This window comes from Cynocephalus volans, chromosome 3, assembly GCF_027409185.1.
Source record: "Cynocephalus volans isolate mCynVol1 chromosome 3, mCynVol1.pri, whole genome shotgun sequence".
In the NCBI taxonomy this organism is placed as follows: Eukaryota; Metazoa; Chordata; class Mammalia; order Dermoptera; family Cynocephalidae; genus Cynocephalus; species Cynocephalus volans.
Genome location: NC_084462.1, coordinates 38319761 through 38347628, shown reverse-complemented (window position 1 = coordinate 38347628; position 27868 = coordinate 38319761). Strand labels below are relative to the sequence as shown.

The 27868-nt window shown below is 63.5% G+C and overlaps 10 non-coding genes across 10 annotated transcripts; all 10 read left to right on the top strand.

Annotated features, from left to right (window-relative positions):
* The first annotated feature begins 1835 nt into the window (after positions 1-1835).
* Positions 1836-1931, top strand: LOC134374331 (small nucleolar RNA SNORD116). The gene has a single exon (XR_010023196.1). It is a non-coding gene; the product is annotated as a small nucleolar RNA SNORD116 (small nucleolar RNA).
* A 2566-nt stretch (positions 1932-4497) lies between these two features.
* Positions 4498-4593, top strand: LOC134374330 (small nucleolar RNA SNORD116). Its single transcript, XR_010023195.1, has one exon. It is a non-coding gene; the product is annotated as a small nucleolar RNA SNORD116 (small nucleolar RNA).
* A 2566-nt stretch (positions 4594-7159) lies between these two features.
* On the top strand, positions 7160-7255 carry LOC134374329 (small nucleolar RNA SNORD116). Its single transcript, XR_010023194.1, has one exon. It is a non-coding gene; the product is annotated as a small nucleolar RNA SNORD116 (small nucleolar RNA).
* A 2566-nt stretch (positions 7256-9821) lies between these two features.
* Positions 9822-9917, top strand: LOC134374241 (small nucleolar RNA SNORD116). The gene has a single exon (XR_010023109.1). It is a non-coding gene; the product is annotated as a small nucleolar RNA SNORD116 (small nucleolar RNA).
* Positions 9918-12483: 2566 nt separating this feature from the next.
* On the top strand, positions 12484-12579 carry LOC134374240 (small nucleolar RNA SNORD116). Its single transcript, XR_010023108.1, has one exon. It is a non-coding gene; the product is annotated as a small nucleolar RNA SNORD116 (small nucleolar RNA).
* Positions 12580-15145: 2566 nt separating this feature from the next.
* On the top strand, positions 15146-15241 carry LOC134374328 (small nucleolar RNA SNORD116). Its single transcript, XR_010023193.1, has one exon. It is a non-coding gene; the product is annotated as a small nucleolar RNA SNORD116 (small nucleolar RNA).
* Positions 15242-17807: 2566 nt separating this feature from the next.
* On the top strand, positions 17808-17903 carry LOC134374327 (small nucleolar RNA SNORD116). The gene has a single exon (XR_010023192.1). It is a non-coding gene; the product is annotated as a small nucleolar RNA SNORD116 (small nucleolar RNA).
* A 2566-nt stretch (positions 17904-20469) lies between these two features.
* Positions 20470-20565, top strand: LOC134374326 (small nucleolar RNA SNORD116). The gene has a single exon (XR_010023191.1). It is a non-coding gene; the product is annotated as a small nucleolar RNA SNORD116 (small nucleolar RNA).
* A 2566-nt stretch (positions 20566-23131) lies between these two features.
* LOC134374325 (small nucleolar RNA SNORD116) lies at positions 23132-23227 on the top strand. The gene has a single exon (XR_010023190.1). It is a non-coding gene; the product is annotated as a small nucleolar RNA SNORD116 (small nucleolar RNA).
* A 2566-nt stretch (positions 23228-25793) lies between these two features.
* Positions 25794-25889, top strand: LOC134374324 (small nucleolar RNA SNORD116). The gene has a single exon (XR_010023189.1). It is a non-coding gene; the product is annotated as a small nucleolar RNA SNORD116 (small nucleolar RNA).
* The last annotated feature ends 1979 nt before the right edge of the window (positions 25890-27868 follow it).

Below are 27868 nucleotides of genomic sequence, written 5' to 3'. Positions count from 1 at the left end.
GGTTTCAACGTGGGGGAGCACGGTGCTCCCGCACAGGACCTTGTCATGCCCAGGATTCTTCCTCGCGGAGCAGGGCGCTCCATGGTGGGCGGTCGTAGCCGTGCCTCGCCGAGGGCCCGTGAAGTGCCTTTGCGGGCCAGACTCTCGGGCTCCACCTGGCCTTGGCCCCTGTGCCTGTGGGTCCACAGTCGCCCCTCCCAGGGTCCATGCATGGAGGGTGGCAGTTGCGATCCACTGGCACGGGTGTCTCTCACTGGGCCCGCCCACGGCCATGTTCATCCTCGGAGAGCGGTTGGCACAGCGCAGGCACCTCCAGTGCAGTGTCATGGAAGGCGTCCCGGAGAGAGCTTCTCCGGTCCGTGGATGCGTGGGCATGTCCTAGTGCTTCAGGTGTGACCTGTTGGGGTCCCCTTTGAGTTTGGGTGGTTATGCCGCTGTCGCTCTCCTAGCCCGCTGTCGTTGGTAGTGTGGCACTTTGGGGATGAAAGGTTGGATTTCGTGGGGTGGGCTCAGGGAAGGTTGAGACGATGGGCCCCTGTCGTCCTCCAGCTGAGGTAGAAGACGTGCACGTTGTCGTTGAGGTCGTGTCTCGGGAGTGTTGGGTTGCTGGCATGGGGGTGAGGATTGGGTCAGCTGTGCTGTGTGACTGACCACCACTTTGCACAGGGGCAAGGGCTGAGAAGGCCTACGGGTGCGAGTGTGCCCTGAGTGCTGCAGGGTGAGGGACGTGGGTCGTCCTTGAAGACGACCCAGTCCGTTTGGTCTTTCTGTCGGCTGAGCGAGGGCCCGCGGAGGTAGCTGACCGGAGGACGCCGGTGGTGTGAAGAAGCCTGAGCCCCAGGGGTGGTCCGGCTCTGCCCTTGAGGCCGTGTCCCCGAGAGACGTGCACACGGGCTGTTGTAGCGGTGGTTTGTGCAGCTGTGGGTGGTTGGTTGTCAGCCAAGTGGGCTTTGCCCCGGGGGGCTCTCGGAGACAGTATCTCCCCGTGGACTTGGGAGCCCAGGTGAGGAGGAGCGTGCACAGGCAGTTGGTGTGTGCTTTTACCACACGTGAGGCTGTTAGAGAAGGAGCATCTGGACTGTCTGAGCGACGGTGAGGGAGGGGTCAGAGGTGACGTCCATTGGAGAGAAGGCCTGTTCGTGAGCAGTAGGTCTGCAGAGGGGTGTGGGAGGCCTGGGAGCCATACGCAGTGACCGAGGGGCTCGTGAAGGTGTGGAGGTCCACACGTGCACCCTAGGAAGCGACGCACAGGCTCGCACGGACCCGAGTCCCCCCACGTGCTGCACAGGGATCTAGCAGGAGGGACACGTGTTCAGTGAGATGAAGAGATCTAGTGCGAGGAGATGGGAAGCAGATGCGAGAGTTGACCCGGCGGGACGCTTTGGCACTGAAGGATTCGACCAGTGTCCCTGGGCCCTTTTCTCAAGCGTGCATGTGATCTGTCTCTACACTTCTCAGGGGGAGTTGCCCTGGTAGGCATGCCGTCTGCGGGGAAGGAAGGAACACCTGGGTTTCCCCCGAGGAGCGGAGGCGTTTGGGAGTCCTGGAATCTGTGCGTCCGGTGGGGCGCCCGAGGCTGGAGGACCGCTCAGGACGGTAAGCTTTCCTGTGCCCAGCCCGTTGATGGGGTCTTTAGGGTTTCGCAGGCCTGCCCGGTCCTACTTCTCCGCAGGCCACCCGTGGCGCGCCCGGGTGCACCGCTCGAGCAGACTGTGTGTTGCTGCTGCTCGGTGGCGCGAGCCTGGGTGCTCCAGGGCGCCGGAGGCGTCTGAGGCCATCGGCTCGCCCACTGCCCAGCGTGCGCTGCCCACCGTCCAGCGGCCTCGAGTGTGCTTGGATCGATGATGACTCCCCCATAAAAACATTCCTTGGAAAAGCTGAACAAAATGCGTGAAAACTCACTACCGTCGTTCTCATCGGAACTGAGGTCCAGCACGTTGCCTGGAGCGGGGACTGCAGGAGTGAGGGACAGCTCCACTGGTTCACATGTGCTGCAGCTGCCAGGCCTTCAGCAGCGCAGGGTCTCCCATCTTGTGGGCGAGAGGGACATTCCCCCAGTTGGATGTGTGAGGGCACGGGAGGAGAGTCGGTCCCTGGCTGAATGGCCCCTGTCCGGTGAGGGGGTGGTCCTGAATGGAGGCGTGCGTGCGGTAGCAGTGGGGAGTGTGCAGGAGGCCTAGGCTTGGTGAGCCGATAGGGCGGGCGTGTTTTGCCCCGGTGGACCTTACGACGGGGCCCCTCGCGGCCTGTGTCTGAGGGCAGGAGACGGCCCTGCTTTCGCTGATGAGGACCCGAGGCCGGGGCCTCAGGCACCCGTGGGAGTTGCTTTTGTGATTGGTGAGGAGAGGTGAGTGGCAGTGGTGATGGGGTCGAAGGAATAGAGGTTGGGGGACGCGGCTGGCGGCCGCTCTCCGTGTCCCCTGCACCCAGAATGGGGCCATGAGGATTTCCACCACCTCCTCCCGTGCCCCCTGCCCTGAGGTCCAGATATGCAGGTGGCCGACGGCCTCGGCGGGAAGGGAAAGCCAAGGGTAGGGTCAGCGCGTGCATGCACACGCGTGCGTGTCGTGGATCGTCTCCTCTGTGCAGCTTCCGTCCTGGCTTCTCTGTCCTCGGAGTTGTCCGGGCAGCGATAGGTGTCCGAGAGGGGACTGCGAGGAGAGGTTTCAACGTGGGGGAGCACGGTGCTCCCGCACAGGACCTTGTCATGCCCAGGATTCTTCCTCACGGAGCAGGGCGCTCCATGGTGGGCGGTCGTAGCCGTGCCTCGCCGAGGGCCCGTGAAGTGCCTTTGCGGGCCAGACTCTCGGGCTCCACCTGGCCTTGGCCCCTGTGCCTGTGGGTCCACAGTCGCCCCTCCCAGGGTCCATGCATGGAGGGTGGCAGTTGCGATCCACTGGCACGGGTGTCTCTCACTGGGCCCGCCCACGGCCATGTTCATCCTCGGGGAGCGGTTGGCACAGCGCAGGCACCTCCAGTGCAGTGTCATGGAAGGCGTCCCGGAGAGAGCTTCTCCGGTCCGTGGATGCGTGGGCATGTCCCAGTGCTTCAGGTGTGACCTGTTGGGGTCCCCTTTGAGTTTGGGTGGTTATGCCGCTGTCGCTCTCCTAGCCCGCTGTCGTTGGTAGTGTGGCACTTTGGGGAAGAAAGGTTGGATTTCGTGGGGTGGGCTCAGGGAAGGTTGAGACGATGGGCCCCTGTCGTCCTCCAGCTGAGGTAGAAGACGTGCACGTTGTCGTTGAGGTCGTGTCTCGGGAGTGTTGGGTTGCTGGCATGGGGGTGAGGATTGGGTCAGCTGTGCTGTGTGACTGACCACCACTTTGCACAGGGGCAAGTGCTGAGAAGGCCTACGGGTGCGAGTGTGCCCTGAGTGCTGCAGGGTGAGGGACGTGGGTCGTCCTTGAAGACGACCCAGTCCGTTTGGTCTTTCTGTCGGCTGAGCGAGGGCCCGCGGAGGTAGCTGACCGGAGGACGCCGGTGGTGTGAAGAAGCCTGAGCCCCAGGGGTGGTCCGGCTCTGCCCTTGAGGCCGTGTCCCCGAGAGACGTGCACACGGGCTGTTGTAGCGGTGGTTTGTGCAGCTGTGGGTGGTTGGTTGTCAGCCAAGTGGGCTTTGCCCCGGGTGGCTCTCGGAGACAGTATCTCCCCGAGGACTTGGGAGCCCAGGTGAGGAGGAGCGTGCACAGGCAGTTGGTGTGTGCTTTTACCACACGTGAGGCTGTTAGAGAAGGAGCATCTGGACTGTCTGAGCGACGGTGAGGGAGGGGTCAGAGGTGACGTCCATTGGAGAGAAGGCCTGTTCGTGAGCAGTAGGTCTGCAGAGGGGTGTGGGAGGCCTGGGAGCCATACGAAGTGACCGAGGGGCTCGTGAAGGTGTGGAGGTCCACACGTGCACCCTAGGAAGCGACGCACAGGCTCGCACGGACCCGAGTCCCCCCACGTGCTGCACAGGGATCTAGCAGGAGGGACACGTGTTCAGTGAGATGAAGAGATCTAGTGCGAGGAGATGGGAAGCAGATGCGAGAGTTGACCCGGCGGGACGCTTTGGCACTGAAGGATTCGACCAGTGTCCCTGGGCCCTTTTCTCAAGCGTGCATGTGATCTGTCGCTACACTTGTCAGAGGGAGTTGCCCTGGTAGGCGTGCCGTCTGCGGGGAAGGAAGGAACACCTGGGTTTCCCCCGAGGAGCGGAGGCGTTTGGGAGTCCTGGAATCTGTGCATCCGGTGGGGCGCCTGAGGCTGGAGGACCGCTCAGGACGGTAAGCTTTCCTGTGCCCAGCCCGTTGATGGGGTCTTTAGGGTTTCGCAGGCCTGCCCGGTCCTACTTCTCCGCAGGCCACCCGTGGCACGCCCGGGTGCACCGCTCGAGCAGACTGTGTGTTGCTGCTGCTCGGTGGCGCGAGCCTGGGTGCTCCAGGGCGCCGGAGGCGTCTGAGGCCATCGGCTCGCCCACTGCCCAGCGTGCGCTGCCCACCGTCCAGCGGCCTCGAGTGTGCTTGGATCGATGATGACTCCCCCATAAAAACATTCCTTGGAAAAGCTGAACAAAATGCGTGAAAACTCACTACCGTCGTTCTCATCGGAACTGAGGTCCAGCACGTTGCCTGGAGCGGGGACTGCAGGAGTGAGGGACAGCTCCACTGGTCCACATGTGCTGCAGCTGCCAGGCCTTCAGCAGCGCAGGGTCTCCCATCTTGTGGGCGAGAGGGACATTCCCCCAGTTGGATGTGTGAGGGCACGGGAGGAGAGTCGGTCCCTGGCTGAATGGCCCCTGTCCGGTGAGGGGGTGGTCCTGAATGGAGGCGTGCGTGCGGTAGCAGTGGGGAGTGTGCAGGAGGCCTAGGCTTGGTGAGCCGATAGGGCGGGCGTGTTTTGCCCCGGTGGACCTTACGACGGGGCCCCTCGCGGCCTGTGTCTGAGGGCAGGAGACGGCCCTGCTTTCGCTGATGAGGACCCGAGGCCGGGGCCTCAGGCACCCGTGGGAGTTGCTTTTGTGATTGGTGAGGAGAGGTGAGTGGCAGTGGTGATGGGGTCGAAGGAATAGAGGTTGGGGGACGCGGCTGGCGGCCGCTCTCCGTGTCCCCTGCACCCAGAATGGGGCCATGAGGATTTCCACCACCTCCTCCCGTGCCCCCTGCCCTGAGGTCCAGATATGCAGGTGGCCGACGGCCTCGGCGGGAAGGGAAAGCCAAGGGTAGGGTCAGCGCGTGCATGCACACGCGTGCGTGTCGTGGATCGTCTCCTCTGTGCAGCTTCCGTCCTGGCTTCTCTGTCCTCGGAGTTGTCTGGGCAGCGATAGGTGTCCGAGAGGGGACTGCGTGGAGAGGTTTCAACGTGGGGGAGCACGGTGCTCCCGCACAGGACCTTGTCATGCCCAGGATTCTTCCTCGCGGAGCAGGGCGCTCCATGGTGGGCGGTCGTAGCCGTGCCTCGCCGAGGGCCCGTGAAGTGCCTTTGCGGGCCAGACTCTCGGGCTCCACCTGGCCTTGGCCCCTGTGCCTGTGGGTCCACAGTCGCCCCTCCCAGGGTCCATGCATGGAGGGTGGCAGTTGCGATCCACTGGCACGGGTGTCTCTCACTGGGCCCGCCCACGGCCATGTTCATCCTCGGAGAGCGGTTGGCACAGCACCGGCACCTCCAGTGCAGTGTCATGGAAGGCGTCCCGGAGAGAGCTTCTCCGGTCCGTGGATGCGTGGGCATGTCCTAGTGCTTCAGGTGTGACCTGTTGGGGTCCCCTTTGAGTTTGGGTGGTTATGCCGCTGTCGCTCTCCTAGCCCGCTGTCGTTGGTAGTGTGGCACTTTGGGGATGAAAGGTTGGATTTCGTGGGGTGGGCTCAGGGAAGGTTGAGACGATGGGCCCCTGTCGTCCTCCAGCTGAGGTAGAAGACGTGCACGTTGTCGTTGAGGTCGTGTCTCGGGAGTGTTGGGTTGCTGGCATGGGGGTGAGGATTGGGTCAGCTGTGCTGTGTGACTGACCACCACTTTGCACAGGGGCAAGGGCTGAGAAGGCCTACGGGTGCGAGTGTGCCCTGAGTGCTGCAGGGTGAGGGACGTGGGTCGTCCTTGAAGACGACCCAGTCCGTTTGGTCTTTCTGTCGGCTGAGCGAGGGCCCGCGGAGGTAGCTGACCGGAGGACGCCGGTGGTGTGAAGAAGCCTGAGCCCCAGGGGTGGTCCGGCTCTGCCCTTGAGGCCGTGTCCCCGAGAGACGTGCACACGGGCTGTTGTAGCGGTGGTTTGTGCAGCTGTGGGTGGTTGGTTGTCAGCCAAGTGGGCTTTGCCCCGGGGGGCTCTCGGAGACAGTATCTCCCCGTGGACTTGGGAGCCCAGGTGAGGAGGAGCGTGCACAGGCAGTTGGTGTGTGCTTTTACCACACGTGAGGCTGTTAGAGAAGGAGCATCTGGACTGTCTGAGCGACGGTGAGGGAGGGGTCAGAGGTGACGTCCATTGGAGAGAAGGCCTGTTCGTGAGCAGTAGGTCTGCAGAGGGGTGTGGGAGGCCTGGGAGCCATACGCAGTGACCGAGGGGCTCGTGAAGGTGTGGAGGTCCACACGTGCACCCTAGGAAGCGACGCACAGGCTCGCACGGACCCGAGTCCCCCCACGTGCTGCACAGGGATCTAGCAGGAGGGACACGTGTTCAGTGAGATGAAGAGATCTAGTGCGAGGAGATGGGAAGCAGATGCGAGAGTTGACCCGGCGGGACGCTTTGGCACTGAAGGATTCGACCAGTGTCCCTGGGCCCTTTTCTCAAGCGTGCATGTGATCTGTCTCTACACTTCTCAGGGGGAGTTGCCCTGGTAGGCGTGCCGTCTGCGGGGAAGGAAGGAACACCTGGGTTTCCCCCGAGGAGCGGAGGCGTTTGGGAGTCCTGGAATCTGTGCGTCCGGTGGGGCGCCCGAGGCTGGAGGACCGCTCAGGACGGTAAGCTTTCCTGTGCCCAGCCCGTTGATGGGGTCTTTAGGGTTTCGCAGGCCTGCCCGGTCCTACTTCTCCGCAGGCCACCCGTGGCACGCCCGGGTGCACCGCTCGAGCAGACTGTGTGTTGCTGCTGCTCGGTGGCGCGAGCCTGGGTGCTCCAGGGCGCCGGAGGCGTCTGAGGCCATCGGCTCGCCCACTGCCCAGCGTGCGCTGCCCACCGTCCAGCGGCCTCGAGTGTGCTTGGATCGATGATGACTCCCCCATAAAAACATTCCTTGGAAAAGCTGAACAAAATGCGTGAAAACTCACTACCGTCGTTCTCATCGGAACTGAGGTCCAGCACGTTGCCTGGAGCGGGGACTGCAGGAGTGAGGGACAGCTCCACTGGTTCACATGTGCTGCAGCTGCCAGGCCTTCAGCAGCGCAGGGTCTCCCATCTTGTGGGCGAGAGGGACATTCCCCCAGTTGGATGTGTGAGGGCACGGGAGGAGAGTCGGTCCCTGGCTGAATGGCCCCTGTCCGGTGAGGGGGTGGTCCTGAATGGAGGCGTGCGTGCGGTAGCAGTGGGGAGTGTGCAGGAGGCCTAGGCTTGGTGAGCCGATAGGGCGGGCGTGTTTTGCCCCGGTGGACCTTACGACGGGGCCCCTCGCGGCCTGTGTCTGAGGGCAGGAGACGGCCCTGCTTTCGCTGATGAGGACCCGAGGCCGGGGCCTCAGGCACCCGTGGGAGTTGCTTTTGTGATTGGTGAGGAGAGGTGAGTGGCAGTGGTGATGGGGTCGAAGGAATAGAGGTTGGGGGACGCGGCTGGCGGCCGCTCTCCGTGTCCCCTGCACCCAGAATGGGGCCATGAGGATTTCCACCACCTCCTCCCGTGCCCCCTGCCCTGAGGTCCAGATATGCAGGTGGCCGACGGCCTCGGCGGGAAGGGAAAGCCAAGGGTAGGGTCAGCGCGTGCATGCACACGCGTGCGTGTCGTGGATCGTCTCCTCTGTGCAGCTTCCGTCCTGGCTTCTCTGTCCTCGGAGTTGTCCGGGCAGCGATAGGTGTCCGAGAGGGGACTGCGAGGAGAGGTTTCAACGTGGGGGAGCACGGTGCTCCCGCACAGGACCTTGTCATGCCCAGGATTCTTCCTCGCGGAGCAGGGCGCTCCATGGTGGGCGGTCGTAGCCGTGCCTCGCCGAGGGCCCGTGAAGTGCCTTTGCGGGCCAGACTCTCGGGCTCCACCTGGCCTTGGCCCCTGTGCCTGTGGGTCCACAGTCGCCCCTCCCAGGGTCCATGCATGGAGGGTGGCAGTTGCGATCCACTGGCACGGGTGTCTCTCACTGGGCCCGCCCACGGCCATGTTCATCCTCGGAGAGCGGTTGGCACAGCGCAGGCACCTCCAGTGCAGTGTCATGGAAGGCGTCCCGGAGAGAGCTTCTCCGGTCCGTGGATGCGTGGGCATGTCCTAGTGCTTCAGGTGTGACCTGTTGGGGTCCCCTTTGAGTTTGGGTGGTTATGCCGCTGTCGCTCTCCTAGCCCGCTGTCGTTGGTAGTGTGGCACTTTGGGGATGAAAGGTTGGATTTCGTGGGGTGGGCTCAGGGAAGGTTGAGACGATGGGCCCCTGTCGTCCTCCAGCTGAGGTAGAAGACGTGCACGTTGTCGTTGAGGTCGTGTCTCGGGAGTGTTGGGTTGCTGGCATGGGGGTGAGGATTGGGTCAGCTGTGCTGTGTGACTGACCACCACTTTGCACAGGGGCAAGGGCTGAGAAGGCCTACGGGTGCGAGTGTGCCCTGAGTGCTGCAGGGTGAGGGACGTGGGTCGTCCTTGAAGACGACCCAGTCCGTTTGGTCTTTCTGTCGGCTGAGCGAGGGCCCGCGGAGGTAGCTGACCGGAGGATGCCGGTGGTGTGAAGAAGCCTGAGCCCCAGGGGTGGTCCGGCTCTGCCCTTGAGGCCGTGTCCCCGAGAGACGTGCACACGGGCTGTTGTAGCGGTGGTTTGTGCAGCTGTGGGTGGTTGGTTGTCAGCCAAGTGGGCTTTGCCCCGGGGGGCTCTCGGAGACAGTATCTCCCCGTGGACTTGGGAGCCCAGGTGAGGAGGAGCGTGCACAGGCAGTTGGTGTGTGCTTTTACCACACGTGAGGCTGTTAGAGAAGGAGCATCTGGACTGTCTGAGCGACGGTGAGGGAGGGGTCAGAGGTGACGTCCATTGGAGAGAAGGCCTGTTCGTGAGCAGTAGGTCTGCAGAGGGGTGTGGGAGGCCTGGGAGCCATACGCAGTGACCGAGGGGCTCGTGAAGGTGTGGAGGTCCACACGTGCACCCTCGGAAGCGACGCACAGGCTCGCACGGACCCGAGTCCCCCCACGTGCTGCACAGGGATCTAGCAGGAGGGACACGTGTTCAGTGAGATGAAGAGATCTAGTGCGAGGAGATGGGAAGCAGATGCGAGAGTTGACCCGGCGGGACGCTTTGGCACTGAAGGATTCGACCAGTGTCCCTGGGCCCTTTTCTCAAGCGTGCATGTGATCTGTCTCTACACTTCTCAGGGGGAGTTGCCCTGGTAGGCGTGCCGTCTGCGGGGAAGGAAGGAACACCTGGGTTTCCCCCGAGGAGCGGAGGCGTTTGGGAGTCCTGGAATCTGTGCGTCCGGTGGGGCGCCCGAGGCTGGAGGACCGCTCAGGACGGTAAGCTTTCCTGTGCCCAGCCCGTTGATGGGGTCTTTAGGGTTTCGCAGGCCTGCCCGGTCCTACTTCTCCGCAGGCCACCCGTGGCACGCCCGGGTGCACCGCTCGAGCAGACTGTGTGTTGCTGCTGCTCGGTGGCACGAGCCTGGGTGCTCCAGGGCGCCGGAGGCGTCTGAGGCCATCGGCTCGCGCACTGCCCAGCGTGCGCTGCCCACCGTCCAGCGGCCTCGAGTGTGCTTGGATCGATGATGACTCCCCCATAAAAACATTCCTTGGAAAAGCTGAACAAAATGAGTGAAAACTCACTACCGTCGTTCTCATCGGAACTGAGGTCCAGCACGTTGCCTGGAGCGGGGACTGCAGGAGTGAGGGACAGCTCCACTGGTTCACATGTGCTGCAGCTGCCGGGCCTTCAGCAGCGCAGGGTCTCCCATCTTGTGGGCGAGAGGGACATTCCCCCAGCTGGATGTGTGAGGGCACGGGAGGAGAGTCGGTCCCTGGCTGAATGGCCCCTGTCCGGTGAGGCGGTGGTCCTGAATGGAGGCGTGCGTGCGGTAGCAGTGGGGAGTGTGCAGGAGGCCTAGGCTTGGTGAGCCGATAGGGCGGGCGTGTTTTGCCCCGGTGGACCTTACGACGGGGCCCCTCGCGGCCTGTGTCTGAGGGCAGGAGACGGCCCTGCTTTCGCTGATGAGGACCCGAGGCCGGGGCCTCAGGCACCCGTGGGAGTTGCTTTTGTGATTGGTGAGGAGAGGTGAGTGGCAGTGGTGATGGGGTCGAAGGAATAGAGGTTGGGGGACGCGGCTGGCGGCCGCTCTCCGTGTCCCCTGCACCCAGAATGGGGCCATGAGGATTTCCACCACCTCCTCCCGTGCCCCCTGCCCTGAGGTCCAGATATGCAGGTGGCCGACGGCCTCGGCGGGAAGGGAAAGCCAAGGGTAGGGTCAGCGCGTGCATGCACACGCGTGCGTGTCGTGGATCGTCTCCTCTGTGCAGCTTCCGTCCTGGCTTCTCTGTCCTCGGAGTTGTCCGGGCAGCGATAGGTGTCCGAGAGGGGACTGCGTGGAGAGGTTTCAACGTGGGGGAGCACGGTGCTCCCGCACAGGACCTTGTCATGCCCAGGATTCTTCCTCGCGGAGCAGGGCGCTCCATGGTGGGCGGTCGTAGCCGTGCCTCGCCGAGGGCCCGTGAAGTGCCTTTGCGGGCCAGACTCTCGGGCTCCACCTGGCCTTGGCCCCTGTGCCTGTGGGTCCACAGTCGCCCCTCCCAGGGTCCATGCATGGAGGGTGGCAGTTGCGATCCACTGGCACGGGTGTCTCTCACTGGGCCCGCCCACGGCCATGTTCATCCTCGGAGAGCGGTTGGCACAGCGCAGGCACCTCCAGTGCAGTGTCATGGAAGGCGTCCCGGAGAGAGCTTCTCCGGTCCGTGGATGCGTGGGCATGTCCTAGTGCTTCAGGTGTGACCTGTTGGGGTCCCCTTTGAGTTTGGGTGGTTATGCCGCTGTCGCTCTCCTAGCCCGCTGTCGTTGGTAGTGTGGCACTTTGGGGAAGAAAGGTTGGATTTCGTGGGGTGGGCTCAGGGAAGGTTGAGACGATGGGCCCCTGTCGTCCTCCAGCTGAGGTAGAAGACGTGCACGTTGTCGTTGAGGTCGTGTCTCGGGAGTGTTGGGTTGCTGGCATGGGGGTGAGGATTGGGTCAGCTGTGCTGTGTGACTGACCACCACTTTGCACAGGGGCAAGGGCTGAGAAGGCCTACGGGTGCGAGTGTGCCCTGAGTGCTGCAGGGTGAGGGACGTGGGTCGTCCTTGAAGACGACCCAGTCCGTTTGGTCTTTCTGTCGGCTGAGCGAGGGCCCGCGGAGGTAGCTGACCGGAGGACGCCGGTGGTGTGAAGAAGCCTGAGCCCCAGGGGTGGTCCGGCTCTGCCCTTGAGGCCGTGTCCCCGAGAGACGTGCACACGGGCTGTTGTAGCGGTGGTTTGTGCAGCTGTGGGTGGTTGGTTGTCAGCCAAGTGGGCTTTGCCCCGGGGGGCTCTCGGAGACAGTATCTCCCCGTGGACTTGGGAGCCCAGGTGAGGAGGAGCGTGCACAGGCAGTTGGTGTGTGCTTTTACCACACGTGAGGCTGTTAGAGAAGGAGCATCTGGACTGTCTGAGCGACGGTGAGGGAGGGGTCAGAGGTGACGTCCATTGGAGAGAAGGCCTGTTCGTGAGCAGTAGGTCTGCAGAGGGGTGTGGGAGGCCTGGGAGCCATACGCAGTGACCGAGGGGCTCGTGAAGGTGTGGAGGTCCACACGTGCACCCTCGGAAGCGACGCACAGGCTCGCACGGACCCGAGTCCCCCCACGTGCTGCACAGGGATCTAGCAGGAGGGACACGTGTTCAGTGAGATGAAGAGATCTAGTGCGAGGAGATGGGAAGCAGATGCGAGAGTTGACCCGGCGGGACGCTTTGGCACTGAAGGATTCGACCAGTGTCCCTGGGCCCTTTTCTCAAGCGTGCATGTGATCTGTCTCTACACTTCTCAGGGGGAGTTGCCCTGGTAGGCGTGCCGTCTGCGGGGAAGGAAGGAACACCTGGGTTTCCCCCGAGGAGCGGAGGCATTTGGGAGTCCTGGAATCTGTGCGTCCGGTGGGGCGCCCGAGGCTGGAGGACCGCTCAGGACGGTAAGCTTTCCTGTGCCCAGCCCGTTGATGGGGTCTTTAGGGTTTCGCAGGCCTGCCCGGTCCTACTTCTCCGCAGGCCACCCGTGGCACGCCCGGGTGCACCGCTCGAGCAGACTGTGTGTTGCTGCTGCTCGGTGGCGCGAGCCTGGGTGCTCCAGGGCGCCGGAGGCGTCTGAGGCCATCGGCTCGCGCACTGCCCAGCGTGCGCTGCCCACCGTCCAGCGGCCTCGAGTGTGCTTGGATCGATGATGACTCCCCCATAAAAACATTCCTTGGAAAAGCTGAACAAAATGAGTGAAAACTCACTACCGTCGTTCTCATCGGAACTGAGGTCCAGCACGTTGCCTGGAGCGGGGACTGCAGGAGTGAGGGACAGCTCCACTGGTTCACATGTGCTGCAGCTGCCGGGCCTTCAGCAGCGCAGGGTCTCCCATCTTGTGGGCGAGAGGGACATTCCCCCAGCTGGATGTGTGAGGGCACGGGAGGAGAGTCGGTCCCTGGCTGAATGGCCCCTGTCCGGTGAGGCGGTGGTCCTGAATGGAGGCGTGCGTGCGGTAGCAGTGGGGAGTGTGCAGGAGGCCTAGGCTTGGTGAGCCGATAGGGCGGGCGTGTTTTGCCCCGGTGGACCTTACGACGGGGCCCCTCGCGGCCTGTGTCTGAGGGCAGGAGACGGCCCTGCTTTCGCTGATGAGGACCCGAGGCCGGGGCCTCAGGCACCCGTGGGAGTTGCATTTGTGATTGGTGAGGAGAGGTGAGTGGCAGTGGTGATGGGGTCGAAGGAATAGAGGTTGGGGGACGCGGCTGGCGGCCGCTCTCCGTGTCCCCTGCACCCAGAATGGGGCCATGAGGATTTCCACCACCTCCTCCCGTGCCCCCTGCCCTGAGGTCCAGATATGCAGGTGGCCGACGGCCTCGGCGGGAAGGGAAAGCCAAGGGTAGGGTCAGCGCGTGCATGCACACGCGTGCGTGTCGTGGATCGTCTCCTCTGTGCAGCTTCCGTCCTGGCTTCTCTGTCCTCGGAGTTGTCCGGGCAGCGATAGGTGTCCGAGAGGGGACTGCGTGGAGAGGTTTCAACGTGGGGGAGCACGGTGCTCCCGCACAGGACCTTGTCATGCCCAGGATTCTTCCTCGCGGAGCAGGGCGCTCCATGGTGGGCGGTCGTAGCCGTGCCTCGCCGAGGGCCCGTGAAGTGCCTTTGCGGGCCAGACTCTCGGGCTCCACCTGGCCTTGGCCCCTGTGCCTGTGGGTCCACAGTCGCCCCTCCCAGGGTCCATGCATGGAGGGTGGCAGTTGCGATCCACTGGCACGGGTGTCTCTCACTGGGCCCGCCCACGGCCATGTTCATCCTCGGAGAGCGGTTGGCACAGCGCAGGCACCTCCAGTGCAGTGTCATGGAAGGCGTCCCGGAGAGAGCTTCTCCGGTCTGTGGATGCGTGGGCATGTCCTAGTGCTTCAGGTGTGACCTGTTGGGGTCCCCTTTGAGTTTGGGTGGTTATGCCGCTGTCGCTCTCCTAGCCCGCTGTCGTTGGTAGTGTGGCACTTTGGGGAAGAAAGGTTGGATTTCGTGGGGTGGGCTCAGGGAAGGTTGAGACGATGGGCCCCTGTCGTCCTCCAGCTGAGGTAGAAGACGTGCACGTTGTCGTTGAGGTCGTGTCTCGGGAGTGTTGGGTTGCTGGCATGGGGGTGAGGATTGGGTCAGCTGTGCTGTGTGACTGACCACCACTTTGCACAGGGGCAAGTGCTGAGAAGGCCTACGGGTGCGAGTGTGCCCTGAGTGCTGCAGGGTGAGGGACGTGGGTCGTCCTTGAAGACGACCCAGTCCGTTTGGTCTTTCTGTCGGCTGAGCGAGGGCCCGCGGAGGTAGCTGACCGGAGGACGCCGGTGGTGTGAAGAAGCCTGAGCCCCAGGGGTGGTCCGGCTCTGCCCTTGAGGCCGTGTCCCCGAGAGACGTGCACACGGGCTGTTGTAGCGGTGGTTTGTGCAGCTGTGGGTGGTTGGTTGTCAGCCAAGTGGGCTTTGCCCCGGGGGGCTCTCGGAGACAGTATCTCCCCGTGGACTTGGGAGCCCAGGTGAGGAGGAGCGTGCACAGGCAGTTGGTGTGTGCTTTTACCACACGTGAGGCTGTTAGAGAAGGAGCATCTGGACTGTCTGAGCGACGGTGAGGGAGGGGTCAGAGGTGACGTCCATTGGAGAGAAGGCCTGTTCGTGAGCAGTAGGTCTGCAGAGGGGTGTGGGAGGCCTGGGAGCCATACGCAGTGACCGAGGGGCTCGTGAAGGTGTGGAGGTCCACACGTGCACCCTAGGAAGCGACGCACAGGCTCGCACGGACCCGAGTCCCCCCACGTGCTGCACAGGGATCTAGCAGGAGGGACACGTGTTCAGTGAGATGAAGAGATCTAGTGCGAGGAGATGGGAAGCAGATGCGAGAGTTGACCCGGCGGGACGCTTTGGCACTGAAGGATTCGACCAGTGTCCCTGGGCCCTTTTCTCAAGCGTGCATGTGATCTGTCTCTACACTTCTCAGGGGGAGTTGCCCTGGTAGGCGTGCCGTCTGCGGGGAAGGAAGGAACACCTGGGTTTCCCCCGAGGAGCGGAGGCGTTTGGGAGTCCTGGAATCTGTGCGTCCGGTGGGGCGCCCGAGGCTGGAGGACCGCTCAGGACGGTAAGCTTTCCTGTGCCCAGCCCGTTGATGGGGTCTTTAGGGTTTCGCAGGCCTGCCCGGTCCTACTTCTCCGCAGGCCACCCGTGGCACGCCCGGGTGCACCGCTCGAGCAGACTGTGTGTTGCTGCTGCTCGGTGGCGCGAGCCTGGGTGCTCCAGGGCGCCGGAGGCGTCTGAGGCCATCGGCTCGCCCACTGCCCAGCGTGCGCTGCCCACCGTCCAGCGGCCTCGAGTGTGCTTGGATCGATGATGACTCCCCCATAAAAACATTCCTTGGAAAAGCTGAACAAAATGCGTGAAAACTCACTACCGTCGTTCTCATCGGAACTGAGGTCCAGCACGTTGCCTGGAGCGGGGACTGCAGGAGTGAGGGACAGCTCCACTGGTTCACATGTGCTGCAGCTGCCAGGCCTTCAGCAGCGCAGGGTCTCCCATCTTGTGGGCGAGAGGGACATTCCCCCAGTTGGAAATGTGAGGGCACGGGAGGAGAGTCGGTCCCTGGCTGAATGGCCCCTGTCCGGTGAGGGGGTGGTCCTGAATGGAGGCGTGCGTGCGGTAGCAGTGGGGAGTGTGCAGGAGGCCTAGGCTTGGTGAGCCGATAGGGCGGGCGTGTTTTGCCCCGGTGGACCTTACGACGGGGCCCCTCGCGGCCTGTGTCTGAGGGCAGGAGACGGCCCTGCTTTCGCTGATGAGGACCCGAGGCCGGGGCCTCAGGCACCCGTGGGAGTTGCTTTTGTGATTGGTGAGGAGAGGTGAGTGGCAGTGGTGATGGGGTCGAAGGAATAGAGGTTGGGGGGACGCGGCTGGCGGCCGCTCTCCGTGTCCCCTGCACCCAGAATGGGGCCATGAGGATTTCCACCACCTCCTCCCGTGCCCCCTGCCCTGAGGTCCAGATATGCAGGTGGCCGACGGCCTCGGCGGGAAGGGAAAGCCAAGGGTAGGGTCAGCGCGTGCATGCACACGCGTGCGTGTCGTGGATCGTCTCCTCTGTGCAGCTTCCGTCCTGGCTTCTCTGTCCTCGGAGTTGTCCGGGCAGCGATAGGTGTCCGAGAGGGGACTGCGTGGAGAGGTTTCAACGTGGGGGAGCACGGTGCTCCCGCACAGGACCTTGTCATGCCCAGGATTCTTCCTCGCGGAGCAGGGCGCTCCATGGTGGGCGGTCGTAGCCGTGCCTCGCCGAGGGCCCGTGAAGTGCCTTTGCGGGCCAGACTTCGGGCTCCACCTGGCCTTGGCCCCTGTGCCTGTGGGTCCACAGTCGCCCCTCCCAGGGTCCATGCATGGAGGGTGGCAGTTGCGATCCACTGGCACGGGTGTCTCTCACTGGGCCCGCCCACGGCCATGTTCATCCTCGGAGAGCGGTTGGCACAGCGCAGGCACCTCCAGTGCAGTGTCATGGAAGGCGTCCCGGAGAGAGCTTCTCCGGTCCGTGGATGCGTGGGCATGTCCTAGTGCTTCAGGTGTGACCTGTTGGGGTCCCCTTTGAGTTTGGGTGGTTATGCCGCTGTCGCTCTCCTAGCCCGCTGTCGTTGGTAGTGTGGCACTTTGGGGATGAAAGGTTGGATTTCGTGGGGTGGGCTCAGGGAAGGTTGAGACGATGGGCCCCTGTCGTCCTCCAGCTGAGGTAGAAGACGTGCACGTTGTCGTTGAGGTCGTGTCTCGGGAGTGTTGGGTTGCTGGCATGGGGGTGAGGATTGGGTCAGCTGTGCTGTGTGACTGACCACCACTTTGCACAGGGGCAAGGGCTGAGAAGGCCTACGGGTGCGAGTGTGCCCTGAGTGCTGCAGGGTGAGGGACGTGGGTCGTCCTTGAAGACGACCCAGTCCGTTTGGTCTTTCTGTCGGCTGAGCGAGGGCCCGCGGAGGTAGCTGACCGGAGGACGCCGGTGGTGTGAAGAAGCCTGAGCCCCAGGGGTGGTCCGGCTCTGCCCTTGAGGCCGTGTCCCCGAGAGACGTGCACACGGGCTGTTGTAGCGGTGGTTTGTGCAGCTGTGGGTGGTTGGTTGTCAGCCAAGTGGGCTTTGCCCCGGGGGGCTCTCGGAGACAGTATCTCCCCGTGGACTTGGGAGCCCAGGTGAGGAGGAGCGTGCACAGGCAGTTGGTGTGTGCTTTTACCACACGTGAGGCTGTTAGAGAAGGAGCATCTGGACTGTCTGAGCGACGGTGAGGGAGGGGTCAGAGGTGACGTCCATTGGAGAGAAGGCCTGTTCGTGAGCAGTAGGTCTGCAGAGGGGTGTGGGAGGCCTGGGAGCCATACGCAGTGACCGAGGGGCTCGTGAAGGTGTGGAGGTCCACACGTGCACCCTAGGAAGCGACGCACAGGCTCGCACGGACCCGAGTCCCCCCACGTGCTGCACAGGGATCTAGCAGGAGGGACACGTGTTCAGTGAGATGAAGAGATCTAGTGCGAGGAGATGGGAAGCAGATGCGAGAGTTGACCCGGCGGGACGCTTTGGCACTGAAGGATTCGACCAGTGTCCCTGGGCCCTTTTCTCAAGCGTGCATGTGATCTGTCTCTACACTTCTCAGGGGGAGTTGCCCTGGTAGGCATGCCGTCTGCGGGGAAGGAAGGAACACCTGGGTTTCCCCCGAGGAGCGGAGGCGTTTGGGAGTCCTGGAATCTGTGCGTCCGGTGGGGCGCCCGAGGCTGGAGGACCGCTCAGGACGGTAAGCTTTCCTGTGCCCAGCCCGTTGATGGGGTCTTTAGGGTTTCGCAGGCCTGCCCGGTCCTACTTCTCCGCAGGCCACCCGTGGCGCGCCCGGGTGCACCGCTCGAGCAGACTGTGTGTTGCTGCTGCTCGGTGGCGCGAGCCTGGGTGCTCCAGGGCGCCGGAGGCGTCTGAGGCCATCGGCTCGCCCACTGCCCAGCGTGCGCTGCCCACCGTCCAGCGGCCTCGAGTGTGCTTGGATCGATGATGACTCCCCCATAAAAACATTCCTTGGAAAAGCTGAACAAAATGCGTGAAAACTCACTACCGTCGTTCTCATCGGAACTGAGGTCCAGCACGTTGCCTGGAGCGGGGACTGCAGGAGTGAGGGACAGCTCCACTGGTTCACATGTGCTGCAGCTGCCAGGCCTTCAGCAGCGCAGGGTCTCCCATCTTGTGGGCGAGAGGGACATTCCCCCAGTTGGATGTGTGAGGGCACGGGAGGAGAGTCGGTCCCTGGCTGAATGGCCCCTGTCCGGTGAGGGGGTGGTCCTGAATGGAGGCGTGCGTGCGGTAGCAGTGGGGAGTGTGCAGGAGGCCTAGGCTTGGTGAGCCGATAGGGCGGGCGTGTTTTGCCCCGGTGGACCTTACGACGGGGCCCCTCGCGGCCTGTGTCTGAGGGCAGGAGACGGCCCTGCTTTCGCTGATGAGGACCCGAGGCCGGGGCCTCAGGCACCCGTGGGAGTTGCTTTTGTGATTGGTGAGGAGAGGTGAGTGGCAGTGGTGATGGGGTCGAAGGAATAGAGGTTGGGGGACGCGGCTGGCGGCCGCTCTCCGTGTCCCCTGCACCCAGAATGGGGCCATGAGGATTTCCACCACCTCCTCCCGTGCCCCCTGCCCTGAGGTCCAGATATGCAGGTGGCCGACGGCCTCGGCGGGAAGGGAAAGCCAAGGGTAGGGTCAGCGCGTGCATGCACACGCGTGCGTGTCGTGGATCGTCTCCTCTGTGCAGCTTCCGTCCTGGCTTCTCTGTCCTCGGAGTTGTCCGGGCAGCGATAGGTGTCCGAGAGGGGACTGCGAGGAGAGGTTTCAACGTGGGGGAGCACGGTGCTCCCGCACAGGACCTTGTCATGCCCAGGATTCTTCCTCACGGAGCAGGGCGCTCCATGGTGGGCGGTCGTAGCCGTGCCTCGCCGAGGGCCCGTGAAGTGCCTTTGCGGGCCAGACTCTCGGGCTCCACCTGGCCTTGGCCCCTGTGCCTGTGGGTCCACAGTCGCCCCTCCCAGGGTCCATGCATGGAGGGTGGCAGTTGCGATCCACTGGCACGGGTGTCTCTCACTGGGCCCGCCCACGGCCATGTTCATCCTCGGGGAGCGGTTGGCACAGCGCAGGCACCTCCAGTGCAGTGTCATGGAAGGCGTCCCGGAGAGAGCTTCTCCGGTCCGTGGATGCGTGGGCATGTCCCAGTGCTTCAGGTGTGACCTGTTGGGGTCCCCTTTGAGTTTGGGTGGTTATGCCGCTGTCGCTCTCCTAGCCCGCTGTCGTTGGTAGTGTGGCACTTTGGGGAAGAAAGGTTGGATTTCGTGGGGTGGGCTCAGGGAAGGTTGAGACGATGGGCCCCTGTCGTCCTCCAGCTGAGGTAGAAGACGTGCACGTTGTCGTTGAGGTCGTGTCTCGGGAGTGTTGGGTTGCTGGCATGGGGGTGAGGATTGGGTCAGCTGTGCTGTGTGACTGACCACCACTTTGCACAGGGGCAAGTGCTGAGAAGGCCTACGGGTGCGAGTGTGCCCTGAGTGCTGCAGGGTGAGGGACGTGGGTCGTCCTTGAAGACGACCCAGTCCGTTTGGTCTTTCTGTCGGCTGAGCGAGGGCCCGCGGAGGTAGCTGACCGGAGGACGCCGGTGGTGTGAAGAAGCCTGAGCCCCAGGGGTGGTCCGGCTCTGCCCTTGAGGCCGTGTCCCCGAGAGACGTGCACACGGGCTGTTGTAGCGGTGGTTTGTGCAGCTGTGGGTGGTTGGTTGTCAGCCAAGTGGGCTTTGCCCCGGGTGGCTCTCGGAGACAGTATCTCCCCGAGGACTTGGGAGCCCAGGTGAGGAGGAGCGTGCACAGGCAGTTGGTGTGTGCTTTTACCACACGTGAGGCTGTTAGAGAAGGAGCATCTGGACTGTCTGAGCGACGGTGAGGGAGGGGTCAGAGGTGACGTCCATTGGAGAGAAGGCCTGTTCGTGAGCAGTAGGTCTGCAGAGGGGTGTGGGAGGCCTGGGAGCCATACGAAGTGACCGAGGGGCTCGTGAAGGTGTGGAGGTCCACACGTGCACCCTAGGAAGCGACGCACAGGCTCGCACGGACCCAAGTCCCCCCACGTGCTGCACAGGGATCTAGCAGGAGGGACACGTGTTCAGTGAGATGAAGAGATCTAGTGCGAGGAGATGGGAAGCAGATGCGAGAGTTGACCCGGCGGGACGCTTTGGCACTGAAGGATTCGACCAGTGTCCCTGGGCCCTTTTCTCAAGCGTGCATGTGATCTGTCGCTACACTTGTCAGAGGGAGTTGCCCTGGTAGGCGTGCCGTCTGCGGGGAAGGAAGGAACACCTGGGTTTCCCCCGAGGAGCGGAGGCGTTTGGGAGTCCTGGAATCTGTGCATCCGGTGGGGCGCCTGAGGCTGGAGGACCGCTCAGGACGGTAAGCTTTCCTGTGCCCAGCCCGTTGATGGGGTCTTTAGGGTTTCGCAGGCCTGCCCGGTCCTACTTCTCCGCAGGCCACCCGTGGCACGCCCGGGTGCACCGCTCGAGCAGACTGTGTGTTGCTGCTGCTCGGTGGCGCGAGCCTGGGTGCTCCAGGGCGCCGGAGGCGTCTGAGGCCATCGGCTCGCCCACTGCCCAGCGTGCGCTGCCCACCGTCCAGCGGCCTCGAGTGTGCTTGGATCGATGATGACTCCCCCATAAAAACATTCCTTGGAAAAGCTGAACAAAATGCGTGAAAACTCACTACCGTCGTTCTCATCGGAACTGAGGTCCAGCACGTTGCCTGGAGCGGGGACTGCAGGAGTGAGGGACAGCTCCACTGGTCCACATGTGCTGCAGCTGCCAGGCCTTCAGCAGCGCAGGGTCTCCCATCTTGTGGGCGAGAGGGACATTCCCCCAGTTGGATGTGTGAGGGCACGGGAGGAGAGTCGGTCCCTGGCTGAATGGCCCCTGTCCGGTGAGGGGGTGGTCCTGAATGGAGGCGTGCGTGCGGTAGCAGTGGGGAGTGTGCAGGAGGCCTAGGCTTGGTGAGCCGATAGGGCGGGCGTGTTTTGCCCCGGTGGACCTTACGACGGGGCCCCTCGCGGCCTGTGTCTGAGGGCAGGAGACGGCCCTGCTTTCGCTGATGAGGACCCGAGGCCGGGGCCTCAGGCACCCGTGGGAGTTGCTTTTGTGATTGGTGAGGAGAGGTGAGTGGCAGTGGTGATGGGGTCGAAGGAATAGAGGTTGGGGGACGCGGCTGGCGGCCGCTCTCCGTGTCCCCTGCACCCAGAATGGGGCCATGAGGATTTCCACCACCTCCTCCCGTGCCCCCTGCCCTGAGGTCCAGATATGCAGGTGGCCGACGGCCTCGGCGGGAAGGGAAAGCCAAGGGTAGGGTCAGCGCGTGCATGCACACGCGTGCGTGTCGTGGATCGTCTCCTCTGTGCAGCTTCCGTCCTGGCTTCTCTGTCCTCGGAGTTGTCCGGGCAGCGATAGGTGTCCGAGAGGGGACTGCGTGGAGAGGTTTCAACGTGGGGGAGCACGGTGCTCCCGCACAGGACCTTGTCATGCCCAGGATTCTTCCTCGCGGAGCAGGGCGCTCCATGGTGGGCGGTCGTAGCCGTGCCTCGCCGAGGGCCCGTGAAGTGCCTTTGCGGGCCAGACTCTCGGGCTCCACCTGGCCTTGGCCCCTGTGCCTGTGGGTCCACAGTCGCCCCTCCCAGGGTCCATGCATGGAGGGTGGCAGTTGCGATCCACTGGCACGGGTGTCTCTCACTGGGCCCGCCCACGGCCATGTTCATCCTCGGAGAGCGGTTGGCACAGCACCGGCACCTCCAGTGCAGTGTCATGGAAGGCGTCCCGGAGAGAGCTTCTCCGGTCCGTGGATGCGTGGGCATGTCCTAGTGCTTCAGGTGTGACCTGTTGGGGTCCCCTTTGAGTTTGGGTGGTTATGCCGCTGTCGCTCTCCTAGCCCGCTGTCGTTGGTAGTGTGGCACTTTGGGGATGAAAGGTTGGATTTCGTGGGGTGGGCTCAGGGAAGGTTGAGACGATGGGCCCCTGTCGTCCTCCAGCTGAGGTAGAAGACGTGCACGTTGTCGTTGAGGTCGTGTCTCGGGAGTGTTGGGTTGCTGGCATGGGGGTGAGGATTGGGTCAGCTGTGCTGTGTGACTGACCACCACTTTGCACAGGGGCAAGTGCTGAGAAGGCCTACGGGTGCGAGTGTGCCCTGAGTGCTGCAGGGTGAGGGACGTGGGTCGTCCTTGAAGACGACCCAGTCCGTTTGGTCTTTCTGTCGGCTGAGCGAGGGCCCGCGGAGGTAGCTGACCGGAGGACGCCGGTGGTGTGAAGAAGCCTGAGCCCCAGGGGTGGTCCGGCTCTGCCCTTGAGGCCGTGTCCCCGAGAGACGTGCACACGGGCTGTTGTAGCGGTGGTTTGTGCAGCTGTGGGTGGTTGGTTGTCAGCCAAGTGGGCTTTGCCCCGGGGGGCTCTCGGAGACAGTATCTCCCCGTGGACTTGGGAGCCCAGGTGAGGAGGAGCGTGCACAGGCAGTTGGTGTGTGCTTTTACCACACGTGAGGCTGTTAGAGAAGGAGCATCTGGACTGTCTGAGCGACGGTGAGGGAGGGGTCAGAGGTGACGTCCATTGGAGAGAAGGCCTGTTCGTGAGCAGTAGGTCTGCAGAGGGGTGTGGGAGGCCTGGGAGCCATACGCAGTGACCGAGGGGCTCGTGAAGGTGTGGAGGTCCACACGTGCACCCTAGGAAGCGACGCACAGGCTCGCACGGACCCGAGTCCCCCCACGTGCTGCACAGGGATCTAGCAGGAGGGACACGTGTTCAGTGAGATGAAGAGATCTAGTGCGAGGAGATGGGAAGCAGATGCGAGAGTTGACCCGGCGGGACGCTTTGGCACTGAAGGATTCGACCAGTGTCCCTGGGCCCTTTTCTCAAGCGTGCATGTGATCTGTCTCTACACTTCTCAGGGGGAGTTGCCCTGGTAGGCGTGCCGTCTGCGGGGAAGGAAGGAACACCTGGGTTTCCCCCGAGGAGCGGAGGCGTTTGGGAGTCCTGGAATCTGTGCGTCCGGTGGGGCGCCCGAGGCTGGAGGACCGCTCAGGACGGTAAGCTTTCCTGTGCCCAGCCCGTTGATGGGGTCTTTAGGGTTTCGCAGGCCTGCCCGGTCCTACTTCTCCGCAGGCCACCCGTGGCACGCCCGGGTGCACCGCTCGAGCAGACTGTGTGTTGCTGCTGCTCGGTGGCGCGAGCCTGGGTGCTCCAGGGCGCCGGAGGCGTCTGAGGCCATCGGCTCGCCCCCTGCCCAGCGTGCGCTACCCACCGTCCAGCGGCCTCGAGTGTGCTTGGATCGATGATGACTCCCCCATAAAAACATTCCTTGGAAAAGCTGAACAAAATGCGTGAAAACTCACTACCGTCGTTCTCATCGGAACTGAGGTCCAGCACGTTGCCTGGAGCGGGGACTGCAGGAGTGAGGGACAGCTCCACTGGTTCACATGTGCTGCAGCTGCCAGGCCTTCAGCAGCGCAGGGTCTCCCATCTTGTGGGCGAGAGGGACATTCCCCCAGTTGGATGTGTGAGGGCACGGGAGGAGAGTCGGTCCCTGGCTGAATGGCCCCTGTCCGGTGAGGCGGTGGTCCTGAATGGAGGCGTGCGTGCGGTAGCAGTGGGGAGTGTGCAGGAGGCCTAGGCTTGGTGAGCCGATAGGGCGGGCGTGTTTTGCCCCGGTGGACCTTACGACGGGGCCCCTCGCGGCCTGTGTCTGAGGGCAGGAGACGGCCCTGCTTTCGCTGATGAGGACCCGAGGCCGGGGCCTCAGGCACCCGTGGGAGTTGCTTTTGTGATTGGTGAGGAGAGGTGAGTGGCAGTGGTGATGGGGTCGAAGGAATAGAGGTTGGGGGACGCGGCTGGCGGCCGCTCTCCGTGTCCCCTGCACCCAGAATGGGGCCATGAGGATTTCCACCACCTCCTCCCGTGCCCCCTGCCCTGAGGTCCAGATATGCAGGTGGCCGACGGCCTCGGCGGGAAGGGAAAGCCAAGGGTAGGGTCAGCGCGTGCATGCACACGCGTGCGTGTCGTGGATCGTCTCCTCTGTGCAGCTTCCGTCCTGGCTTCTCTGTCCTCGGAGTTGTCCGGGCAGCGATAGGTGTCCGAGAGGGGACTGCGTGGAGAGGTTTCAACGTGGGGGAGCACGGTGCTCCCGCACAGGACCTTGTCATGCCCAGGATTCTTCCTCGCGGAGCAGGGCGCTCCATGGTGGGCGGTCGTAGCCGTGCCTCGCCGAGGGCCCGTGAAGTGCCTTTGCGGGCCAGACTCTCGGGCTCCACCTGGCCTTGGCCCCTGTGCCTGTGGGTCCACAGTCGCCCCTCCCAGGGTCCATGCATGGAGGGTGGCAGTTGCGATCCACTGGCACGGGTGTCTCTCACTGGGCCCGCCCACGGCCATGTTCATCCTCGGAGAGCGGTTGGCACAGCACCGGCACCTCCAGTGCAGTGTCATGGAAGGCGTCCCGGAGAGAGCTTCTCCGGTCCGTGGATGCGTGGGCATGTCCTAGTGCTTCAGGTGTGACCTGTTGGGGTCCCCTTTGAGTTTGGGTGGTTATGCCGCTGTCGCTCTCCTAGCCCGCTGTCGTTGGTAGTGTGGCACTTTGGGGATGAAAGGTTGGATTTCGTGGGGTGGGCTCAGGGAAGGTTGAGACGATGGGCCCCTGTCGTCCTCCAGCTGAGGTAGAAGACGTGCACGTTGTCGTTGAGGTCGTGTCTCGGGAGTGTTGGGTTGCTGGCATGGGGGTGAGGATTGGGTCAGCTGTGCTGTGTGACTGACCACCACTTTGCACAGGGGCAAGTGCTGAGAAGGCCTACGGGTGCGAGTGTGCCCTGAGTGCTGCAGGGTGAGGGACGTGGGTCGTCCTTGAAGACGACCCAGTCCGTTTGGTCTTTCTGTCGGCTGAGCGAGGGCCCGCGGAGGTAGCTGACCGGAGGACGCCGGTGGTGTGAAGAAGCCTGAGCCCCAGGGGTGGTCCGGCTCTGCCCTTGAGGCCGTGTCCCCGAGAGACGTGCACACGGGCTGTTGTAGCGGTGGTTTGTGCAGCTGTGGGTGGTTGGTTGTCAGCCAAGTGGGCTTTGCCCCGGGGGGCTCTCGGAGACAGTATCTCCCCGTGGACTTGGGAGCCCAGGTGAGGAGGAGCGTGCACAGGCAGTTGGTGTGTGCTTTTACCACACGTGAGGCTGTTAGAGAAGGAGCATCTGGACTGTCTGAGCGACGGTGAGGGAGGGGTCAGAGGTGACGTCCATTGGAGAGAAGGCCTGTTCGTGAGCAGTAGGTCTGCAGAGGGGTGTGGGAGGCCTGGGAGCCATACGCAGTGACCGAGGGGCTCGTGAAGGTGTGGAGGTCCACACGTGCACCCTAGGAAGCGACGCACAGGCTCGCACGGACCCGAGTACCCCCACGTGCTGCACAGGGATCTAGCAGGAGGGACACGTGTTCAGTGAGATGAAGAGATCTAGTGCGAGGAGATGGGAAGCAGATGCGAGAGTTGACCCGGCGGGACGCTTTGGCACTGAAGGATTCGACCAGTGTCCCTGGGCCCTTTTCTCAAGCGTGCATGTGATCTGTCTCTACACTTCTCAGGGGGAGTTGCCCTGGTAGGCATGCCGTCTGCGGGGAAGGAAGGAACACCTGGGTTTCCCCCGAGGAGCGGAGGCGTTTGGGAGTCCTGGAATCTGTGCGTCCGGTGGGGCGCCCGAGGCTGGAGGACCGCTCAGGACAGTAAGCTGTCCTGTGCCCAGCCCGTTGATGGGGTCTTTAGGGTTTCGCAGGCCTGCCCGGTCCTACTTCTCCGCAGGCCACCCGTGGCACGCCCGGGTGCACCGCTCGAGCAGACTGTGTGTTGCTGCTGCTCGGTGGCGCGAGCCTGGGTGCTCCAGGGCGCCGGAGGCGTCTGAGGCCATCGGCTCGCCCACTGCCCAGCGTGCGCTGCCCACCGTCCAGCGGCCTCGAGTGTGCTTGGATCGATGATGACTCCCCCATAAAAACATTCCTTGGAAAAGCTGAACAAAATGCGTGAAAACTCACTACCGTCGTTCTCATCGGAACTGAGGTCCAGCACGTTGCCTGGAGCGGGGACTGCAGGAGTGAGGGACAGCTCCACTGGTTCACATGTGCTGCAGCTGCCAGGCCTTCAGCAGCGCAGGGTCTCCCATCTTGTGGGCGAGAGGGACATTCCCCCAGTTGGATGTGTGAGGGCACGGGAGGAGAGTCGGTCCCTGGCTGAATGGCCCCTGTCCGGTGAGGGGGTGGTCCTGAATGGAGGCGTGCGTGCGGTAGCAGTGGGGAGTGTGCAGGAGGCCTAGGCTTGGTGAGCCGATAGGGCGGGCGTGTTTTGCCCCGGTGGACCTTACGACGGGGCCCCTCGCGGCCTGTGTCTGAGGGCAGGAGACGGCCCTGCTTTCGCTGATGAGGACCCGAGGCCGGGGCCTCAGGCACCCGTGGGAGTTGCTTTTGTGATTGGTGAGGAGAGGTGAGTGGCAGTGGTGATGGGGTCGAAGGAATAGAGGTTGGGGGACGCGGCTGGCGGCCGCTCTCCGTGTCCCCTGCACCCAGAATGGGGCCATGAGGATTTCCACCACCTCCTCCCGTGCCCCCTGCCCTGAGGTCCAGATATGCAGGTGGCCGACGGCCTCGGCGGGAAGGGAAAGCCAAGGGTAGGGTCAGCGCGTGCATGCACACGCGTGCGTCTCGTGGATCGTCTCCTCTGTGCAGCTTCCGTCCTGGCTTCTCTGTCCTCGGAGATGTCCGGGCAGCGATAGGTGTCCGAGAGGGGACTGCGAGGAGAGGTTTCAACGTGGGGGAGCACGGTGCTCCCGCACAGGACCTTGTCATGCCCAGGATTCTTCCTCGCGGAGCAGGGCGCTCCATGGTGGGCGGTCGTAGCCGTGCCTCGCCGAGGGCCCGTGAAGTGCCTTTGCGGGCCAGACTCTCGGGCTCCACCTGGCCTTGGCCCCTGTGCCTGTGGGTCCACAGTCGCCCCTCCCAGGGTCCATGCATGGAGGGTGGCAGTTGCGATCCACTGGCACGGGTGTCTCTCACTGGGCCCGCCCACGGCCATGTTCATCCTCGGAGAGCGGTTGGCACAGCGCAGGCACCTCCAGTGCAGTGTCATGGAAGGCGTCCCGGAGAGAGCTTCTCCGGTCCGTGGATGCGTGGGCATGTCCTAGTGCTTCAGGTGTGACCTGTTGGGGTCCCCTTTGAGTTTGGGTGGTTATGCCGCTGTCGCTCTCCTAGCCCGCTGTCGTTGGTAGTGTGGCACTTTGGGGATGAAAGGTTGGATTTCGTGGGGTGGGCTCAGGGAAGGTTGAGACGATGGGCCCCTGTCGTCCTCCAGCTGAGGTAGAAGACGTGCACGTTGTCGTTGAGGTCGTGTCTCGGGAGTGTTGGGTTGCTGGCATGGGGGTGAGGATTGGGTCAGCTGTGCTGTGTGACTGACCACCACTTTGCACAGGGGCAAGGGCTGAGAAGGCCTACGGGTGCGAGTGTGCCCTGAGTGCTGCAGGGTGAGGGACGTGGGTCGTCCTTGAAGACGACCCAGTCCGTTTGGTCTTTCTGTCGGCTGAGCGAGGGCCCGCGGAGGTAGCTGACCGGAGGACGCCGGTGGTGTGAAGAAGCCTGAGCCCCAGGGGTGGTCCGGCTCTGCCCTTGAGGCCGTGTCCCCGAGAGACGTGCACACGGGCTGTTGTAGCGGTGGTTTGTGCAGCTGTGGGTGGTTGGTTGTCAGCCAAGTGGGCTTTGCCCCGGGGGGCTCTCGGAGACAGTATCTCCCCGTGGACTTGGGAGCCCAGGTGAGGAGGAGCGTGCACAGGCAGTTGGTGTGTGCTTTTACCACACGTGAGGCTGTTAGAGAAGGAGCATCTGGACTGTCTGAGCGACGGTGAGGGAGGGGTCAGAGGTGACGTCCATTGGAGAGAAGGCCTGTTCGTGAGCAGTAGGTCTGCAGAGGGGTGTGGGAGGCCTGGGAGCCATACGCAGTGACCGAGGGGCTCGTGAAGGTGTGGAGGTCCACACGTGCACCCTAGGAAGCGACGCA